Source organism: Diadema antillarum, unplaced genomic scaffold (genome assembly GCF_040938485.1).
Source record: "Diadema antillarum isolate AM-2024a unplaced genomic scaffold, OU_Dant_1.0 seq00001692_RagTag, whole genome shotgun sequence".
Classification (NCBI taxonomy): domain Eukaryota; kingdom Metazoa; phylum Echinodermata; class Echinoidea; order Diadematoida; family Diadematidae; genus Diadema; species Diadema antillarum.
In genome coordinates, this window is record NW_027272386.1 from 101,321 (window position 1) to 111,064 (window position 9,744).

The following is a 9,744-nucleotide window of genomic DNA, read 5'->3' on the forward strand; positions in this document are numbered from 1 at the left end:
AGATGGCATTATGGTAAAGTGTACAAACCAAAAGCAACGTCAAAAACTTCTGGAAATTCAGTCAATTGGCAATGTACATGTGAAAGCTCGGGAGGAGGGACTCAACGTGAAGGGTGTCATTTCTGGGGTGCCGATAGAAATGTCGGATATTGAGATACAAACGGAATTAAAGAAACAGAAGGTATCGCATGCAAAGCGAATCATGCGAAATCATAAGAAACAGAACCAAAGCAAAGAAGAAAAGAGTGACAAAGAAGCACCCACCCCGACGCGCAGTGTCATTCTAGCATTCGAAAAGGCAGAATTACCAGAAGAAGTAACCCTTTGTTTCCAAAAATTTTCCGTGAAGCAGTACATTCCCCCCGTGGTCAGATGCTTTCATTGTCAGAGATTCGGCCACACTATCAAAAACTGCCGAGCTAAACAAAGATGCGTCAGATGTGGGGAGATGCATACATTCGACCAGTGCCAACAGAAAGACGACCCAAAATGTGTGAATTGTGGCGGAAAACATTCCGCGGCATACAATGGTTGTAAAATGGCTAAAAAGGCTCAGGAAATTCAGAAAATCAAAGTAGTGAATAACTTTTCCTACGCCCAAGCTGCCCGTCAGTGGCAGGAAAAAGAAGGAAAGACCCAAATTACACACAGCCAACCAAATCAATTAGGTAAAGATAGTCGTCGTAATACGACACAAGCAGTCACAAAGAAGAACGAGGTAAACAAATCGACAAGTGCACCTGTTCCTCCCAACCAGAATAAGCAGGTTGATGTAACTGAACAAAACCGTGGCGCCGGCATACAACAGGCAAAGGACACAACCATCCCTAGACAGCCTGAGCCAGAAGCCCACCACTCAGTACGAAAGAACGAGGAACCCACCGAATGGCACTCAAATTTTTTCATGTCAGCATCAAGCGAAGATATAATCGGTTTCATGATTCAGGTGATTCAGACTTTTATTAAAGATAAGTCGGAATCAGAATTGCGCACCATAATAACAACCATAGCTCAGCAATTCTTACCATCTCTCTGAAGGCACATTGTGTGATAACTAGTTTATTCATCCTCCAGTGGAATGCACAGGGAATGCACTCACATGGAGGGGATTTAATAGCATTTTTAGAGTCTGAATGTCATGAAACAGTCCACGTCATATGTGTACAAGAAACATGGTTTGCACAAAACCAGTCTTTTCAAATTCCGAATTATACATGCCTTTCGAAAAATCGTATAAACCAGTGTGGAGGAGGCGTTGCTTTTTATATACATAACTCAATATATTTTGATTATTTGACAGATGAAAATGATGTAGAAATGCAGACGATCAAGCTGTATATAGAAAATTCAGAAATCTCGATAGTTAACTACTATAACCCATGCAAAAAGATCAGCATGGAAACCATGAATGCATTAATGACGTACGTAACAAACCCCAAGAAAGTAATTATTGTTGGGGACTTTAACTCCCACAACACTTTATGGGGCAGTGTAAAAACAGATATTAATGGAAGAATAATTGAAGAGTTTTTGTTAAATACAAATTTGGTTGTTTTAAATGACGGATCGGGTACTAGAAAGGACCCGTCCTCAGGAAAAATGTCATGTTTGGATTTGACTATTGTGTCACCTGAAATGGCTACCAAATGCATCTGGGAAGTCATGCCACACACTAAAAACTAGCGGTACAATTGGGGTAGGCGTTTCCGCCTGCGTACCCGTATCGGGCTTGTGAGCAAGTAAGTTCGTCTAGGGGTACTCGTCGGTACGCGAACGGGTAGGCATCCTTGAGGGTAGGTGTTCCTACTTGTTGTTGTTGTTGTTGTTGTTTTGTGTTTAGTGGCGTTTTCCATTCTCTTTAGAATATTTACGCCAAACACTTATCTATAAATTTCTTTTCCTTTTATCATTTTTTTTTTCAAAAGAAAATTGTAATGAGTATCCTTGGTCAGCTGTCGGTACGTCTATTTGCCTGCTTAAAATATCATATCTTCTGGCCAATCCGGCTTGTCGGTACAGTGAATAGTCTTGACACAAAGACCAATTATGCATGTACATGTTACATTACATCTTGGTAGTGGATACAACGGTTATGTCAAAGTACACATTTTGCATATTTCGGTATACCTAAAACTTGCAAGTACCGTGTTTTAAGACAAAGTGTCAATACACCTGCAATCTTGGAAATGTTTTTTTTCGGGGGCTTTACGGTTGTTAAATTCACGTTCTGATAACGAGAATACCTACCGCCTAACTAGTTGACCAATAAGCGAAAAGAAGGAAATCAATTCCTGCGATTATCAAAAACCAGCGTTATTTTCTAAATGATATACTCAATTAATTAATGTAATTACATAAAAAATTGCTAAAAATATTTACAAAATAATCTTTCATGATATATTCACTTAAGAATTTACGTATGATTATTTTAGTTATTCTTTTTTTCCTCATCTGTACAACTCGCTAAGTTGGCCACTCATTCAAATATCTGGAGCGGCGACGACTTGTCGCCGAGCGGTAGGTTTTCACGCAGGATGATCGCGTTGCATACAGCTTACACGTAACCGAATGTAACCGCGAGCAACAAAATGTGCCGATCATCAAGCTAACTAGCGAGATTAAACATTTATTATCGCGCTTCAGCTGGTACAAAACGTGCAACTGCAAGGATCTTCAATTCAAGCACGCAGTCGACAGAAGACCATTAACTGATGCATGCACAACTTCGACACTGGACAAGACGTGTTGACCACTTCTCGTAATGTCACGGTGAGTGAGTGCATGATCATGACGGATCACAACGGACTTACAAAGAGTCTGTCTGAGGATCTAAAGACATTGTTAGCTAGAATGTTCTTTGTATATATAGTGTCTAGACCACTAACAGTTCTAAGGCCTGTTTGTCGAAATGTTGTCTACAGTCCCAACACTACATTACAGCCAAACTACTAGTATACAGTACAATGGTGCAGTGTTACTGTTAACTTCCTACACGTAACTGCGACCAGCTGCCCCATACGCATAGCGTACACACTGGCTGCACTGTACTGAATAGTAGTGCTAACTACGACCAGCCCCAACGCGAGAATAAATGTGTACCGTACAAGGAGCGCCCAGGGGTTAGGGTTGTGCAGTGGCAGTAGAGCTCTAGTGTATGTCACTGTATGTGATGGTGCGCAAGTTATAGACTTATACCAAGCAAGATATACGATTAAAACATGGGCACCAAAACATGTGTTCCATGTGCGAGTCAAAAAATACTCATGAATTGCAGCATCCTGTCTCCCAACAGGAGGCTTTTTAAAATTTATTCTTCCAATCGCTGGTTTGAGTGGAAGGGAGCATCTTGAAAGGCAGCAATGGTTTGTGCTGTTACTGGGCTGCCTTAGATGGTAAGGTTAGACAGTTGCATCCCTCTACAGAAAGAGTTCCTTGTAACCCTCATAAAATTGCGTTTCGATAGCCCAGTGTGTGACATCCAACATAGACCACAGACTACAGGATACCTTTGGTTTACGCGTCATACACATACAACGCGTGGCCATTTGAATTTAATTTACCATTGAAAGGGCGGATCCAGAGGGGGGTGCACCGGGCGCCTGCTCCCTCTTTATTAGATTGAACCAAAACAAAGAAATAATAAGTTAAATATGGGGGGGGGGGGAGCCTGCATCTCCCATTTGATTTTGTAAAGACCCCTCCCCTTTACGGAATTCCTGTACCCACCCCTGATTTAATCAAGTGAACCACACTGAATCAAGTGAATTGCACTGTCTTAACAAGTTAGTCTATTGATCACCTTATCTTATCATTTTCCCATGGCCGATTGAGTTCAAACTTTTATAATAGGGTCTATAGATTCTATTGTAATCGGAATTAATAAGCCGGATGGTCACAAGGCAGACCAAGACTAAGTGATGTCTAGTCAACTACATAGACTGGTAGATCTCTAATACAATGTATTAATAGTCTAACTTCTAAGATATACAGAGTCTGATGACTGGATGATATATTTGTAATTGAAATATAAATCCAAATGCTGACTGTGCCAAGAGTGTAAAGATCTTCCATTCAATGAAATTTCATTCTGCGTATGCATTGATAGGCCTTCATTCCCATGGATACAGTCAACACAATTGTAACATGGCATGTAAAAGGGAATATAAGTTCATTGACTTAAAAGCTGATTCTGTCCTAAAAATCATAGAGTGTACTCATAATGTCTCCCCATCCCTAGCCCAACCAGACGTCATGTGAAGCATGCCTGTTGTGACTTCTGTACAGTGACAGGGCTGTGTATAGTTACCAATATTCACTGTAGTTTTAGATGTTCTTTTTATGGATTTATGATGGCCTTTTTGAGAAGACAGTGTAGAACATCCCAGTCTAGCTGTGTTGCTACTGCTATTTAGATCATGTCATCAATACTCGAGACACTTGGCAGTTTACCCATTCCAGTAAAATTTATGTTGTTATTGTTATTGTTATTTAGACAAGCAGCTCCTAATGCAGTTGTTTCACTACCAAGCTGTGGATTACTTCATGACACTTGTGAATGGATGTGACAAAGGAGAGGAATGCATCTCTTCTAACCATCTGGAAGTCAGTGGAGAGCAAAGATTATTCAAGAACTCTTCAAGGACGTTATCAAGCATACTTGGTAATGGTAAGTCTTTTAATGACACATAAGTACTGTAGTTAAAATGGGAAAGAACCATGCAGAGCACAATACTACATGATGTACACGTAGTTACATGACTTCAGCCCTGGGTCATACTATCATTTGATAAATTGTGACTTGTAACACTTCGGTAGGCCTACTACTGATTGTGTGGCAGTGACATGATGGCCCCATGACTGCTGGATGTAGCATCAGTGAACAAGTGGCAAGATACGTGGTATGTGCGGTCCATGACAGGCTGTGAATTACTGTTATTCTTACAAGACCTTTGCAGAAAGAATGACTTTGCAAGTATCGTAAGCAATGATTTTCCTATTACAGTGCTATCCGGTTATAACGAAGTAAAAATTTGGGCTGCAATCTCATCCACTCTATGTATATTGTTTCTTTGTTCGGTTATAACGAAATTCCGATATAAAGAAAGAAAACTGCCGGTCCCGAGGACTTCGTTATTAACGGGAGTCCACTGTATATGTACAGTAGGATGTATATGACATGATGGTAATTCCTATGAATTATCAATCAGATAAAGTGACCAATTCCTTTATCTCAAATAAGGTAAACTGTCCCCTTTTTTCCTGTTTTCTTTTTTTACCTGTCCATAGATTCACACTTAGGTTCTCTTCACCCTTACAATACTCTGAAGCTGGAAGGACTCTCATCAAAAGGGCACCCATCATGGAAGACCCTGGCTGTAATACCACAGGTTTGTGTAAAGTGAAATATGATTTGAAAGGGAATGAGTCCATATTTGATTGGATATTTTGTCACAAAATAAGAGCTTTTGGTACATTCCAAATGTTTTGTGGAAAGTAAATGTTTATAGAGTTGTAAGTTAATTATTTGCCCCCCCCCCACAAAAAAAAAGAAAAAAAGAAAGGTTGATAGATATCATTGAAGCAAATTTGATAAGTTTTGCAATTATGCTGCTTCTTCTTTTTTTCACATCAACCTCAAATAATATAAAAGGTGATGGTTACTTTGAGCATAGATAATACATGTAGTAATATTTTCAATGTCAACCGGGGTTTGAAACTAACTGATAATATAATGTTTTTGAATGTTGCACTTTTGATGGCACTAGATAAAATGTGAAGAAAAGTTTGTTTGTTGTTATTAACAAATTTGTTGTAAATTCATTTCTCACTATTTGTCCAGGAACCTGCAGGACCAAATCCAAATCCATTTCACCTCCTGACTGTCGACATCGAGGTAATGACGTTGTTTTGAGGAATTGTGCATACTTTCATGTTCTCCAGTACATCCCAGGCCTGAATCGCAAACGCGTCTGCCAAGGATTTCATTGCCACCTATATTCAGAACATGAGTGATGTCATCGCTTAGTGCAACCACTCGCCAGCCTGTTGGAGGAAAGGGAGCCATGACGTCGTAGCAGTACGTAGTGAACGACGTGCACTGAAAATCAAAATGGGCGATATCATCCCAGATGTGACAAACGGACTGTAGCAATCTGGAACCACTCTTGTACAAGAAAGGTGGCTGTGTCACAAAATCAGAAAGTCGCTATTAGTAATATGTGGGATTCCTTTTGCACCAGATGGCCTTCTCGTGGAGGTGGAAGGAACAGTTCTCTGCACCTGCACCAACATTTCTGCAGGGATTGCTTCAACTTTGGCTGTGTAGTGCACATTTGGGCTGGAATAGCCCAACACGAAGAGCGCACCAATATTTCATCCAAACCTCTCTCACAAGATTAGGATATTCCAAGTAATTACCATTCAAGGTACAAAGATTGATCAACTTAAATATCCCATATATTCAGGTCAATTCTGGAAATTGCTTTGAATATTTCCAGCATCTCGTTCTTAAGATAAGAAAGTTGATAACGTTATATCCCAATAAATTCACGGTGGTTTTACTTCTTCTGGCCCATTGATAGGACAGAAACCTTTTACCTCAGCTGAATTTAGGCAACAAATTCTCATTTAGAGCTTTAATGTCTCATGTGTGTTAACTTGAAGTTATAAGAATATCCTTAAATACGGTTCTTGTTTTGCTGCTTACAGTGATTGTACGTCTCTGGCCTCTTAACACTGTAAGGTTAAAATGTGATTTCCATCATAGTTACGAGCAAGGAAATCTTTTAATATGTTGCTTGAATTCATTGCAAATCATAGTTTGCCTTGCCCGTTTGAGGTACTCATGTACATATGCACCAGATGCAGTATCAATTGAAAAATATGACAATAATGTGTTTGTAGTGTACATATTCTTTGCAGGCAGAGCCTACTAACTTGATACAGGAATATTGGCAACTGAAGCAGTTCACTAAAAATGATACTAATCCTGAGTGCTTACCATACAAAATTATAGGTTGACTGCAGTGTATGTGTTACAGCCAAAGGAGAGACAAGAAATTCTAAAGGTTCAGATGTTAATGGAAAATTGAATCACTCTTGAGGTTTTTACATTGCTAGTAACATGGTGAGGATTTGGTTACTTTGGGTTCTACACCTGCCCTCTCTTTACTTATATTGAAGTTAGATCTCCAAGCTCACACAAAAGCAAAACACAAACTTCCGCATAGCTTCTATGTACAATAGGATCTTACATGTTTCCCAGTAATCTACATCAAATACACGAGCATGAGCTTTACTTTCATTAATATTCCTGTAATTGCCACTGCTGTTTCTAAATCTATATTTTCTTATTTAGAATGAATATGAAGTGCAACCAACCTTGCTTTAGTTGACCTTGCGTGGATCTAGCGATATTCAGCTACATTGTAAGTTATTCATTTCCCTGAGAGCATTCATTACATTTCAGCAGTGTGTTATGTATGTTCGAACAGATTGATATACATAGTACCTGTGGTGTGCAAGACATGAGTAGACAATTGAATGGTTTGCATGACATGGCTGCACACTAACCCATTTTTTGTTTTACTGGCCATATCCATCTGTTTGACCAGTAGGTAACCCAGTTTGTCCATTTTTACTGGTCCATTCCTGAAAAATTACTGGTCCAACGGTGATTGAGTCCTGGACTGTTTTACCAGTGCCAGTGGGCGGTGTTGTGCATAGTGAGATTACCTCAACCGATGGGAGTACTATAAGGAGATTGCCATTAGATTTAGCCTGATGGTCAAAACTAATTTATGTGATCCTCGTCCAAAAGTTACTCTTCAGTGGTGAACTGATAGAGAAGACCATGTTAACCCATTGAGGACGTTTTGAGTTTGATACAACACGCATTTTCCATAGACATTTGCCTCAGTATACTCGGGACTTTTCAGCGGGTTCACACATCTTCTCTCCAGTTGGATATAAAGCTGTATTTATGCAACGTGCAAAACAAGCACTCACTACATGGATTTGATGCATTATGATATGACCAGTGTGCTTTTACATGATGAAGATAATCTCTTTCACTAAATGCACAAGTGTATGAAATTGTGTTCTATAGGAAGAAATATCTTACTTTGAAATATAATTGATGGTGCAAACAGTGCGATAATAATACATGTACATGCAGTATGTCTACTACCACCATCCAATTCATATCTATGGCCTACCCATTTGTCAATGGTGCATAATCTGTTTACTTTTTCAGAGATACAAATGTGTTTCTTGTGTGAAGAGCAAGGGGTATCACTTTGGTTGAATCAAAACTCACTGTACATTTTGTTATAATGCATCAAGTTGAACGTAGTTTTCATCGTGACAGAGTAAGAGGAAATTTGATGAGCAAAGGTAGACATTTACAGTGTATTGACAGTAGGTATCTGTTACTGCGAAGAAGTGGATATACACATGGGACATAAAATCGGTTCATGTGCATTATGAAAGCAAAGAACTTTCTTCAATCCCCAAATACCTGCTTTCTTAGACTATAAGTCTCTCTCTTAGCTATTATCCAATTAAAATTAGTTTAAGGAAAGTAAACACTCAACACATTTGTGACATTTGTGACATTTGTCATTTTACTATTTTGCCACTTATGTGAAACTGTCGTCACTCATCCAGACGTAACATAGACCTATTGGGAGAAGCATGCATTATGGTGGATACATACCACTTACCATAGCAACATTTCTAGTTTTATTCCATATCTCTTGAAATTCAAAGGTAAAGGATTAAAAAGGCCATTTCAAAATTCAAAAACAAAACCCTTCTTAATTCAGAGCAATTCTGATATACTTATTTCATTTTGCTATTTTGATGCCAAATTTCGTTCCATATTTACCTATTAGTGCTACAGTGTTTTTCTGTCACAGATTTACCTGTGATTTGAAGATTATGAACAGCTGTTTCTATAAGTTAAGTAACTGAAGTGATTTACCAACAAATTAAATCAAGTGATATTTCGTTTGATATGATAATGTAGGATGTTCAATGTGTGGACAAGTGAAAGGTGTTCTTCAAGCCAACTTTATGATTGATGAGAAATTATGAAAATGTGAATTTAAAGCATTATATGGATTTCATGGCTGTGTAATCTTAGTATTTGAGTGTATTTATGACATATTTTTTTGGTTGTGCAATTCTATGTATTCCTGTAGGCACCTACACTGTTGTACATTGTGCCAAAGATAAACAGTCTCAACTACATGTACTGCATAAGCTGTTCGTCTTTGCATACATATATATTTTTGTGAATGAGAAGGTCACAGGTATTGTCACAAGATTTTGTTTTCGTTAATTGACACTGAGACCCTCTTAAATGCACTAAATATTATACCCCAGTATAGCGCTTGGTGAGAATTTTGCTTGTCAAATTTGCAAACCAAAAATGATTCACAAATTCACAAAAATGGCAACATATTGGTACAGTGCACTACTACATCATGTACAGTGTACATGTATTATTTTTTCATGCAACAACCTTATTCGTATGTATAGTCCTCTGTGTTTGTAGTGCAATATCAACACGTGGATGCTTTTGCTTTGTTATAGTTTCCAGGAAATAAAGCGTGTAATTTGTATATATCAAGGAAAAACACCTTAGCATGTCTTATACATACAGTTGTATGCTGTAAACTTACTCTCATAGATTGCATGCCTGTGTTTGTGTGCGTGTTTGTGTGCGTGTTTGTGTACGTG

The 9,744-nt window shown here is 38.6% G+C and overlaps 1 long non-coding RNA gene across 1 annotated transcript; it reads left to right on the plus strand.

The window, feature by feature from the left end:
• Positions 1 to 4,582: 4,582 nt before the first annotated feature.
• LOC139711718 (uncharacterized) lies at positions 4,583 to 7,922 on the plus strand. Its single transcript, XR_011709535.1, has 3 exons — positions 4,583 to 4,666; positions 5,287 to 5,387; positions 5,840 to 7,922. It is a non-coding gene; the product is annotated as an uncharacterized lncRNA (long non-coding RNA).
• The last annotated feature ends 1,822 nt before the right edge of the window (positions 7,923 to 9,744 follow it).